This window comes from Muscardinus avellanarius, assembly GCF_963383645.1.
Source record: "Muscardinus avellanarius genome assembly, chromosome: 3".
In the NCBI taxonomy this organism is placed as follows: Eukaryota; Metazoa; Chordata; class Mammalia; order Rodentia; family Gliridae; genus Muscardinus; species Muscardinus avellanarius.
Window position 1 is genome coordinate 22,932,007 of NC_137788.1, and position 13,113 is coordinate 22,945,119.

Below are 13,113 nucleotides of genomic sequence, written 5' to 3' on the forward strand. Positions count from 1 at the left end.
GAGCACGGACCAAGGGAGAAGAGACATTTATAAGTAACTACTTTCTTCAACCCAGAGCCCCACAGAGGAATCTCCCTGGGTCATTTCCATGAGCCTGATACTGAGGGATGTGACCCAAAGGGACAGCAATATAAATGGTCTCTAAATTCTGCAAAGTTCAAAGCTATAGTGAGGAAACTTACCTAGTTATAGTCACGCATCTTTGCATCTTGTTCTCCGACGGGCCAAATCCATTCTTTTTGTTGCCGTTCTTTTATTTTTGTTTTTTGGTACTGGAGGGCATTCTGCCTCTGAGCCACACACCCAGCCCAAGTTTATTTTTATTTTGAAACAGGCCTTGCTAAGTTGCTGGGCTAACTGCAAACCTGTGATCCTCCTCTCTCAGCCTCCCAAGGACCGGGCCTGGCTCCAGTGAATTCTTTGTCAGTAAATTTGACTTCTGGTTTTCAGCCCAGTGGGAACCACCAGCCTAGAGAAGCCTTGGACTGCAGTGAGGGAGAGAGAGTCCTCAGTGGAATATGAAACTCTGGTGAAATCATTTAGTCCAACAACCATTGAAGTAATTTCTTCTTTCTTCCTTCCTTCCTCCACCCCTCTCCTTTTCTTTTTTAGGTGCTGGGGATCAAACTGAGGGCCTCATACATGCTCAGTAAGCATTCTACCACTGAGATACATCCTTAGCCCCATTGTAGTGATTTTTAAAATTTATTTATTCATTTCAGTAATAGGGATGGAACCCAGGGGCATTCTCCCTCCAAGCTACACCCTCAGCCCCATATTCATTCTCATTCTCTCTCTCTCTCTCTCTCTCTCTCTCTCTCTCTCTCTCTCTCTCTCTCTTGTGGTACTGGGGATGGAACACAGGGGTATTCTACCACTGAGCTACACCCCCAGTCCTATTTTTTTTAATTCTTTATTTTGAAACAGGGTCTAAGTTGCAGAGGGCCTCACTAAATAGCTGAGGTTGTCCAAGAACTGCGATTCTCCAGTCTCAGCCTCCCAAATGCTGGGATTACAAGTGTGCACCACCACTCCTGGCTTTTATTTTTTATTTTGAAACAAGGTCTCACTAAGTTGTAGAGGGCCTCACTAAGTAGCTGGGGCTATCCGAGAACTGTGTTCTGTCTTAGCCTCCCCCAAGTACTGGGATTACAAGTGTGTACCACCGTGCCCAGTTTCAGTGATTTTTTTTTTTTTTTTGGCATGTGGTACTAGGGATTTAACCCAGGGGTTTGCCTCTGAGCTACACTCCTAGACCTACTTTTAGTCTTTATTTTGAAATAGGATCTCACTAAGTTGCAAAGGACTTACACGCATGCTTATAATCCCAGCATTCGAGAGGCCGAGACAGGAGAATTGTCATGTGCTACAATAAACATTCTTATACCTACACCTGTGTCCATGTTCATTATTCAAAACATGGAAGCTACGCTGGGTGTGGTGGCGCACGCTTGTAATCCCCACGCTTGGGAGGCGGAGACAGGAGGATCGTGCAGGTTCGAAGCCAGCCGCGCTGGTTTAAGAGACCCTGTTTCCCAAATAAAAAAAGTATAAAAATAGGTCTGGGAGTGTAGCCCAGAGGTAGAAGGGTTTCCAGGAACCCCAGTACCACCAAAACAAACAAACAAACAAACAAAAACACTTAGACGCTTAAAGAAAATAGAAAACACTGGGTGTGCCCCACCTGTAATTCCAGTGCTTGGGAGACTGAGGCAGGAGGATTGCAGATTTGGGATAGAGCTGGGGTGTAGCTCAGAAGTAGAATGCCCCTGGGTTCAATATCCAGCACTACACACACACACACAGAAAGAAACTATCATTATCCATCATAACAGTTGCTGTTTATTGAGCATTTGATATGTATCAGGTACATTGCTAATAACTTTACATGTTACTTTAATTATTCACATGAACCTATATATTAGGAGCTATAATGTCTTCTATTGTATTTGAAGAAACTGAATCTTAGTTTAAACAACTTAGTCAAGAGCACACATTAAGTAGAACTTAAGTCTCCCATCGAAGTATTAACGAGCCTGACCCTGCTTAGCTTCTGTTAGATGAATTAGGTTCTTACTTCAGACCCCCCCCCCATAAGCTAAGTCTCCTGAAAGGCCCTGGTCTGACCAGTTAAGCTACCATCCCCCTCTGACGGCACCTGGTCACTTACCTGGGAGACCTGCCCCCTCCTGGTGCCCTTGGCCAATCAGTGAAAGGGACATTCCCCGCTGACCCTGAGCCAATTACCTGGCCGCACGACCCCCTCCCATGGGACTCTAGCCGATTAGTTAAAAGGGCATTTCTCCTAGCCTATGAGCCCCCAATCTGTAACCCCAACCCCCTATATAAAACTGATCCCAGCACGTGCTCCCTCTCTTCAAGGATTCTTCTTTCTCTCCCTCCTCTGTCTCTCTCTTTCTCTCTCGCTCTGTTTCTTCCTTTCATTCCGGCCCCTCCCATAAATCTCTTGGCTACAAGGTGGTCTCTGGTGTGGTCAAACTTTGTCTTTTCAGCTTCCAAGACCAGAAGAGATTGTGTGCTAGAACAGTTTTCCATTTCTAAAGCCATGTTCTCTTGTGCCAGGTGTGGTGGCGCACGCTTGTAATCCCAGCATTTGGGAGGCTGAGACCAGAGGATCGCGGTTCGCGGGCAGCCTCAGCTACTTAGTGAGGCCTTCCGCAATTTAGTGAGACCCTGTTTCAAAAATAAAGAATAAAAAATAGGGCAGAGGGTGTAGCTCGGAGGTCAAATGCCCCTGGGTTCCATCCCCAGACCCGCAAAATAAATAAATAGATAAATAAATAAATAAAGCCATGTTTTCAACAATATGTTCCAATGAGTATCCAAGAACCCCAAATCCAGAAATATTAATGGTTGCAAATGGTTTTTCTAGAATTTTTTTTTTTTTTTTTTGGGTGGTACCCAGAGGCTTTCTACCTCTGGGCTATACTTCCAGACGTATTTTATGTGTTTTTGGAAACAGGGTCTCACTAAGTTGCTGAGAGCCTCACTTAGTAGCTGAGGCTGGCTTTGAACCTGTGTGATCCTCCTGTCTCAGCCTCACAAGAGCAGGTATTACAAGCGTGCACCACCACGCCCAGCTACTAGAAATTGTTTAAAACATGAGAGGCCAGCAGGGCTTGGTGGTGCACACTTGTAATCTCAGCATTCAGGAAGCAGAGACAAGAGGATTCATTCAGAGGTAGAATGCTCCCAGGTTCCATTCCCAGTACTGAACAACAACAAAAAAAAGATGCAGCCAGCTGGGCATAATGGCACATGCTTGTAATCCCAGCATTTGGGAGGCTGAGACAGGAAGATCCAAGCTTAGAGGACAGTCTCAGCTACTTAGTGAGATCCTTAGCAACTCAGAGAGACACTGTTTCAAATTAAAGAATAAAAAGTATGATAAAAAGAATCATGCAAGCCAGGGTGTGGTGGCGCACGCTTGTAATCCCCGGGTTTGGGAGGTGGAGACAGGAGGATCACGCAGGTTTGAAGCCAGCCTTGCTGGTTTAAGGGACCCTGTTTCCAAATAAAAAAAGTATAAAATAGGTCTGGGAGTGTAGCCCGGAGGTAGAAGGGCTTCCAGGAACCCAGTACCACCAAATAAAATAAATAAATAAATAAATCATGTAGTATATTTCTTTTGGTCTGGCTTTTTTTTTTTCCCCAATACTAAGGATTGAACCCAGGGATCTTCTACCTCTGAGCTACATTCCCAGCCCTATTTTGTATTCTTTATTTTGAAATAGGGTCTCATTAAGTTGTAGCGAGCCTCACTAAGTAGTTGAGGCTGACTGTGAACCTGTGATCCTTCTGTCTCAGCCTCCCAAACGCTGGGATTACAAACATGAGCTACAATGTCCAGCAGCCTCTCATCTCTTTTTTTTTTTTTTCCCTTTTTGTGGTACTGGGGATGGCACCCAGGGGCATTCTACTTTAGAGTTACAGCCCCAGCCCTAGTATGTTTGTTTGTTTGTTTATTTATTGCAGTACTAGGGATGAAACAGGGACATTCTACCTCTGAGCTACACCCCTGCCCTATTTCTTATTCTTTATTTTGAAACAAGGTCTCACTGAGTTGCCAAGGGCCTAAGTAGCTGAGGCTGTCTGAGAACTGGATCCTCCTGTCTCAGCCTCCCAAATGCTGGGATTACAAGTGTGCGCCACCACGCCCAGCTTCCAAATCTAGTTTTTATTCTTTATTTTGATACAGGGTCTCACTGAGTTGGCAAGGGCCCAAGTACTAGCTGAGGCTGGCTTCAAACCCCGATCCTCCTGTCTTAGCTTCCCAAATGCTGGGATTACAAGTGTGCGCTACCATGCCAGCTTTGCCTTTACATTTTCTTTTTTTCTTTTTGGTGGTACTAGGGTTCCTGGAAGCCCTTCTACATCCGGGCTACACTCCCAGACCTAGTTTTACATTTTTATTTGGAAACAGGGTCTTCTAAGCCAGCTCGCATGGCTGGCTTCAAACTTGCACGATCCTCCTGTCTCTGCCTCCCAATTGCGGGGATTACAAGCGTGCGCCACCACGCCCAGATGCCCTTACATTTTCTGAAATGTCTTTATGAGCAAAATCTCTGATTTTGATGACATGTAATTCATATTTTTAAATTTTATGGGTTGTGTATTTGGAAGTCACCTAGATTTTCCTTTGTTTTCCTCTGGAAGTCTTGTAGCTTTAGGTTTTACATTTAGGCTTAATTTGGGTAGTAACACAAATGGTTTGGCACTTATTTTATTTTTTTCCGGTTCTGGGAATGGAACCCGTTGGTATATGACCTCCCAGCTACACCTCCTGCCCTATTTTTTATTCTTTATTTTGAAACCGGGTCTCACTAAGTAGCTGAGGCTGTCCTCGAACTGCGATCCTCAGGTCTCAGTCTCCCAAATGCTGGGATTACAAGCGTGCACCACCAAGCCTGGTTTATGGTTTGGCATTTAGAAAGCTCCTCTCGCAGCAGCAAGGATGGCCTAAGGGCCTGAAAAGAGCGCCACTGGAGAGAGACGGTGGCTTCCAGTAGGTGGCAGAAACGTGCCCAGGAGTTGACCATGTAGATGTTGAATGGCAGGACTTAAAAGGGCTTAAAGGTGTCAAGAGTGATTCTTCCCTGTATTTGGGAGACTGGAGGATCACAGGTTCAAAGTGAGGCTCTCAGCAACACTGCAAGACCGTTTCCAAATAAATAAAATCGCGCGGGAGTGTGGGGGTGTAGCCTGGAGGTAGTATGCTTCTGGGTTCAATTCTCAGTACCAAAAAAATAAAGAAAATAAGTATATAAATTAAAAAGAGTGATCCTTTGGCTTTTCTTATGCAAAAAAAAAAAACAAAAATTGAAGCCTGGTATGGTGGCCCACAACTGTAATACCAGTATTTAGGAAGCTGAGATAAGAGGATCACAAATTCAAGGCTACTTTCAGTAATTTAAGGAGGCCCTCAGCAACTTAGACCCTGTTTCAAGGTGAATAAAATAGGGCTGAGGGTGTAATTCAGATCTATGTGTCTGGGTTCAATCCCCGGTACCGTTAAAAAAAAAAAAAAAAAAAAAGGATAACTTGCTTGTAAGATTTTGCCCGTGAAATTGGGCCTTATTATTATTATTTTTATTCGAAAGGCCATGACTGAACAGTTTTCTTCTTCTTTTTTAGTATTGGAGATTGAACCCAGAGGCACACCCCCAGACGACTTCTTCCTTTTCTTCTTATCTTGGAACAGGGTCTTGCTAGGTTGCTGAGAGTTTCGCTAAATTGCTGAGACTGTCCAACCTGCGACCCTCCAGTCTCAGCCTCCCCAATCCTGGGATTACAGGCGTGCGCCACCGCGGCCGGCTGGAGTTTCTCAAACAACACACCTGTAAGAGTTCCTTCTTTGGGCACTTCCTGGAGCTCAGTACCGCCCTGCCCTCCATGCCCCAAGTCCTTCGCCTGGCTCTGCACTGGGCAAAGCGCCGCAGTCCGAGTCCCGGGCGCGGGCTGCGGGCGGCGCATGCCCAGAGCCGCGCGGCCCGCCGGAGCCGGGGGCGGGCGGTTCCCGCCACCTCGCCCGCTCGCCTCGCCGCTGGCCGGGCGACTACAAGTCCCGTGAGCCTCCGCGGCGGCACTTCCGCCTCGCGCTGTCCGGCCCGCTCCCACTGTCCCCCTCCCCGGGGGCTGGAGACTCGGGCTGCAGCCGGGCGGCCTGAGGCCAGGTAGGATTTCCGGGGGAAAGTGCTGCGGAGAGCGCGGCGGCGGCGGCGGCGGCGGCCGGTGAGTCGGGGAGCGGGGAGGGCGGCCGCCAGGGCGGGCGGGCTGCGGGCGCGGCGCGGGGGTCGCGGGCGGGACGGCGGGTGGCCGTGGCGTCGCCAGGGCGTGGCGGGCCGCGGCCTCGCCTCCCTGGTCGGCCCTCCCACCGCGGCCGCCGCGTCCCGCCCGCCGCCCGCCGCGCAGCCGCGCCCTCCGCCCCCGCACGGCGGCCCCATTGTCCCGGCCGCTCGGGCCCCGGTGCGGGCGGGTCCGCCGGGCCTCAGGGGCGCCGCGGGGCGGCCCGCGCCCGGGGATCCGGTTACGGTAACCGGAGCGGGTCAAAGTCCGTTTTTCAAACTTTCCTCCCTCCCAGCCCGGCGGCCCCGCCGCTTCTGGGCGCCCTGGAGGTTGTTGCCCGCCCTTCACTGTCGGACCCGCTGAGTCCGGGAGGACCGAGCGAGCCTCCCCGGGAAGCCCGGCGGGATCGAATTTGCCGCGGTGCAAGGACTCTTGCGAATGGCATTGGTTCACATCCCTCCGGAGTCTCGGAGAGGTATTTGTAGGGCATCGTTCGTTGCTCGCAAGAAAAGGCTCTCGTACTTCTACCTACGGCCACCTAGCTTCTCATCCTCTAGGGAACGCCATCCTTAATTCTTCTGTTTAAAGCAAAAAAGGCAGCCGGGCGTACCGGCGCACGCCTGTAATCCCAGTACTTGGGAGGCTGAGGCAGGAGGATCGTGAGTTCGTGGCCAGCCTCAGTTACTTAGTGAGACCCTGTTTCAAAATAAAGAATAAAAAGTAGGAAAGTAGGGCCGGGGCTGTAGCTCGGAGATAGAATGACCTTGGGTTCAATCCTTAGTACCGCAAAAAAAAAAAAAATAAATAAATAAATAAATAAATAAAATAAAAGCTGGATATGCTATCACACACTTGGAATCCTAGTACTTGGGAGGCTGAGACTGGAGAATCGCAGGTTCAAAGCCGTCCTCGGCAATTTAGGGAGGGTCTCAGCACCCTAGTGAGGACCCTGTTTCCAAATAAGAAATAAAAGTCAGGCCGGGAGTGTAACTTAGCAGTACAATGCCTCTAGTTCAATCCTCAGGGGGAAAAAAGTAAAAGAATAATAATTTTAAAAAAATTGAAGCCGGGTTTGGTGGAGCATGATTGTAATACCAGGATTTTGAGGGCTGAGACAAGGAGGATTGTGCAGGTTTGAGGCCAGCCTCAGCTACTTAGTGAGGCTCTCCGCAATTTAGACCCAGTTTCCAAATAAAAATATAAAAATAGGTCTGGGAGCGTATATGGGAGATAGAAGGCCCCTGGGTTCCATCCCCACTACAACAACAAAAATAATAATAAATAAATAAATAAACCCCACGTGGTGATACACACAGGCAACTCCCAGTATTTTGGAGTTTCAGACAGGAGGATGGCAGGTTCCAGGCCAACCTCAGCAATTTAGTGAAGCCCTCTGAAACATAGACCATGTTTCAAAAATAAAAATAGAGCCTGGCGGTGGCCCAGGTTTATAATCCCAGTTTTTGGAGGGCTGAGACAGGAGGATCACGGTTTGCAGACAGTTTCAGCTGTTTAGGTCCTCCACAACTTACTGAGCCCCTGTTTCAAAATAAAGATTGAAAAATAGGGCTGAGGGCTCAGAAGTTGAATGCCCCTGGGTTCCATCCCCAGACCCGCCAAAAAAAAAAAAAAAAAAAAGGGCGGGTGGGGAAAGGCAGAATGCCCCTGGGTTCATTCTCCAGTAACACACACACACACACACACACACACACACACTTTAATATTGCAAGTTCCTGGAATGAAGACAACCAGGACCATTTTGCATGAATCAGGAAAGGTTTTTGGTGGTACTGGGGTTCCTGGAAGCCCTTTTACCTCTGGGCTACACACCCAGACCTATTTTATATTTTTATTTAGAAACAGGCTCTCTTAAGCCAGCAAGGCTGACTCCGAACCAGCTGTCTCCGCCTCCCAAGCACAGGGATCAGGGAAGGTTTTTGAAGTTACATAGGTTCAGTTCTCACCCTAGCCAAGTATGTAAACAAAGCTCTTTGTACTGTATTGCTTTGTTTTAATGTCTCAGTGGAAATGACTTGCTCAGAATCTGAGCTTAATATAGTAACATTGTAAAGGAATGGGAGGTCTTTAATGAAATTTTCTTCTTCTTTTTGGTAGTATTGGGGCTTGAAGAGTCTTGCACAAACTAAACAGGCACTATCCCCAGTAGTTTTTTTTTTTTTTTTTTTTTGGTGGTACTGGGGGTGGAACCCAGAGGCCTTCTACCTCTGGGCTATACTCCCAGACCTATTTTTTTTTCTTATATTTTTATTTGGAAACAGGGTCTCCCTAAGTTGCTGAGAGCCTCACTAAGTAGCTGAGGCTGGCTTTGAACCTGTGTGATCCTCCTGTCTCAGCCTCCCAAGTGCGGGGATTACAAGTATGCGCCACCACGCCCGGCTCATCCCCAGTAGTTCTTCAGTTTTAACCTAAAAGTGTGTGTGTGTGTGTTTTCCTGGATGAACTTTGAAGAAGCAGCCAGAATTGCTCAGTGTTTTGGAAATAATCTAAGAATCTACAGTTGCTGTTGACTAATTTATTTGTTCAAACATGATAATGCTATCAATGTTACTTTTTAAAAAATAAGTTTTGAACAAATTGTGCAATTTAATTCTCATTATAGCCAGGTGTGGTGATGTATACTTGTAATCTCAGTATTTGGTAGGCTGAGACAGTAGGATCACAGACTCAGCTACTTTGTGAAGCTCTCCACAACTCAGTGAGACCCTGTTTCTTCTTCTTCTTCTTCTTCTTCTTCTTCTTCTTCTTCTTCTTCTTCTTCTTCTTCTTCTCTCTCTCTCTCTCTCTCTCTCTCTCTCTCTCCCTCTCTCTCTTTCTCTCTCTTTTCTTTCTTTCTCTTTCTTTCTTTTTTTGTGGTACTGGGGATGGAACCCAGGAGCATTCTACCTCCAAGCTACATCCCCAGCCCTATTTTTTATTCTTCATTTTGAAACAGGGTCTCACTGACTTGCAAAGGGCCTCACTAAGTAGTAGCTGAGGCTGGTGAGACCCTGTTTCAAAATAAAGAAAAATAGGGATGGGGGTGTAGCTCAGAAGTAGAATACCTCTGGGTTCCATTTCTATTTATTTATTTACCACCATAAATAAATAGATAAATAAATAAATAAATTCTATTATAACTCTTGAGGTAGTGGTTCTCACATTTTACGGCTGATAAAATCTAGCTTCTAAAATGTTAAGGACTTGCCCAAGGTCATACACTTAATCCAGATAGGAAATAGAGTAAACTATAGTCCGAGTATGGTGCTCTTTCCATTAACACATATTTATTTCAGCTACAAATGTTAGTTACCATATACAGTTTTCATGTGCTAAAATCTAAATATTGGAGAAAAACAATGGCAGTATTCTCACAATATGGTTTGATTACCTTGTGTCTAGGCAGGATAGTGCGCGTGCGTGCACACACGCGCACGCGTGTGCACACACACACACATACACAGACACACACACACACACACAAATACATTGTTAGCAGAGCATGGTGGCCCATGCTTGTAATCCCAGTACTTGGGAGGCTGAGACAGGAGGATCTCGGTTAGGCCAGCCTCTGCTATTTAGTGAGGCCCTCTGCAACTTTGTGAGACTGGTTTCAAAATAAAAGAATAAAATATGTATGGCTAGGGGTATATAGCTTGGAGGTAGAATCCCCTGGCTTCCATCTCTAGTACCACCACCACCAAAAAAAAAAAAAAAAAAAGCACCTAAGAGAATATAGGTACAGCAGCTCCTAAAACTTAAAACTAACATTAAAGACCGAATTCAACTCTCCATTTATATTTTTAGTTAAATTCATCAGGGCTGGGGAGAATGCTTTCTTCAGGTCCTACTTTTTTTTTTTTTTTTTTTTTTTTTTTTTGGTGGTGATACTGGGGTTCCTGGAAACCCTTCTGCCTCCGGGCTACATTCCCAGACCTATTTTTTATACTTTTTTATCTTTGGAAACAGGGTCTCTTAAAAGGCTTCGAACCTGCGCCATCCTCCTGTCTCCACCTCCCAAGCACCAGGATTACAAGCTTGCGCCACCACGCAGGCTTTTTTTTTGTGTGTGTGGGGGGGGACTGGGTATCAAACCCAGGGCATTGCACAGGTCCTACCCTTAAGCAAAACTTTTAATGAGTTTCAAGCCTTTGGTTTTTGTCAGTACATGCAATGAACATGACATCAGTAACAGAAACACACTTCAGTGTCCCTAAATTCTTAGGTAAAATGTGTAACATGCCAATGGAATTGAGTCGATATAATTAGTTTAGCCTTTCTAACTAGTAGAAGCCTGATTTATGCTGGGGATTGAACTCAGAAGTATTCTACTACCGAACTACAACCCTAGCCTCCTTTTATTTTCTATCTTTTTTTTTTTTTTTTTTTTGGTGGTACTGGGGTTCCTGGAAGCCCTTCTACCTCTGGGCTAGGGCTACACTCCCAGACCTATTTTTATACTTTTTAAAATTTGGAAACAGGGTCTCTTAAGCCAGCGCACACAGCTGGCTTCGAATCTGCGCGATCCTCCTGTCTCTGCCTCCCAAGCGCAGGGATTACAAGCGTGCGCCACCACGCCTGGCTTTATTTTCTATCTTTTTTTTTTTTTTTTTTTTTTATGGTACTGGGCATTGAACCCAGGGGATGAGGCTGACCGTGAACCTGCGATCTTCCTGTCTCAGTCTCCCAATTACTGGGATTACAAATGTGTGCCACCAAGCCTGGCTTTTTATTATTATTAATTTATTTGTTTTTTGTAGAACTGGGAATAGAACCCAGGGGTATGTACCTCCAAGCTATACCCCTAGTCCAATTTTTTCTTTATTATGAAACAGAGACAGACTGAGTCGCATAGGGCCTCACTAAGTAGCTGAGGCTGTCCTTGAACCACAGTCCTATTGTCTCAGCCTCCCAAATGCTGAGATGACAAGCTTGAGCCACCACACCTGGCCACTTTTTTATGTTTTTTGAAACAATAATTTTGTCTCAATAAGTTGCCCGGGCTGGCCTCCAACCTGTGATCCTTCTGTCTCAGCTTTCCAAGTGCAGGGCTTATAGCTATGTGCCACCTTGCCTGTCTAGAATCCTGTTGTAAATCTCTTTTTATGCTATAAGAACAGGGAAGAACATTTTTTCTGTGTGGACCTTTTTCATAGCAAATATCAAGACTGTTTTTGTTTATATTGTCATGTGGTAGGGACAATGTTTGTTATATTTTGTGATTCTGATGTTTAAACCCAGGGTGTTCTATCTCTGAGCTACACCCCCAGCCTTATTTAATTTATTATTTGGAAACAAGGTCACTAAGTGGCCGAGAGTCTTGGTAAATTGCTGATGCTGGACTTGAACATGCGACCCTCCTATCTCAGTCTCCCAAGTATTGGGATTAGAGGCTGTAACACTGACACTGCTACTTGTTGTTTTTCACTGCTGGGGATTGAACCAATGGCCTCCTTTATTCTAAGCAAGTGTTCTGCCATTGAGCCTCATCCCCAGCACATGGGACTTAATCTATATCCTTACTGCATAGCACACAGTTCCAGGTATATTATTGGAACTTTATTAATTTTTAATATAATTGGGGAGGCACATTCTTGATGAGTATTAAAAACCAAACTGGAGCCAGGTGTGGTGGTGCAAGCTTGTAATCCCAGTACATGGGAGGCTAAGACAGAAGGATTGCAGGTTTAAAGCCAGCTTCAGGGACCTAGTGAAGCCCATATAACTTAGTGAGACCCTGCTTCATAATAAAGAATAAAAATAGGGTAGGGGCCAGGCGTGGTGGTGCACCCTTGTAATCCCAGCATTCAGGAGGCGGAGACTAGAAAATTGCGGTTCGCAGAAAGCCTCAGCTACTTAGTGAGGCCCTTTGCAACTCAGTGAGACCCTGTTTCAAAGTAAAGAATAAAAAATAGGGCTGGGGGTGTACTTGGAGGTAGAATGCCCTGGATTCCATCCCCAGTACTGCAAAAATAAGTAATTAAATAAATAAAGGGCTAAACCAGGTGTGGTGGCGCACACTCGTAATCCCCCGCACTTGGGAGGCTGAGACAGGAGGATCACACAGGTTTGAAGCCAGCCTCAGCTACTTAGTGAGGCTTTCAGCAACTTAGTGAAACCCTGTTTCCAAATAAAATATAAAATATGTCTGGGAGTATAGCCCAGAGGTAGAAAGCCTCTGGGTTCCACTCCCAGTACCACAAAGAAAGAAAGAAAGAAAGAAAGAAAGAAAGAAAGAAAGAAAGAAAGAAAGGGCTGAGGGTATAAAATGAGCTTGGACGTAGAATTTCCCTTAATTCAATTCCAAGTACCTCTCCCTCAAAAGAAAAATGAAAGGAGGAAGGGAGGGGAGACATTAAGATGTAAGATGTAGCCGGAGGTGCACACTTGTAATCCTAGTATTTGGGAGTCTGAGATGGAAGGATTGTGGTTCAAGGACAGCTTCAGCTACTTAGTGAGGTCCTCTGCAACTCAGTGAGACTCTGTTTCAAAATAAAGAATAAAAAAATAGGGCTGGAGGTGTAGCTCAGAGTTAGAAGGCCCCTGGGCCCCATGCCTAGTACCATATTAAAAAACAAAAGATACAAGATGTATATTTAAGGAAGAATGAATCTGTTGTGGCCAGAATTATAGTTTTCAGCATTTTTTTATTTTTTGGTACTAGAGATTACAGGTATGTGCCACCATGCCCTACAGGGATACTTTAAAGAAAGTATCTTTTTAAAGTATTTTAGCCAGGCGGGCTGGTGAACACCTAGAATCTTCCTACTTGAGAGGCTGAGACAAGAGGATCACAGGTTCAGGTCAGCC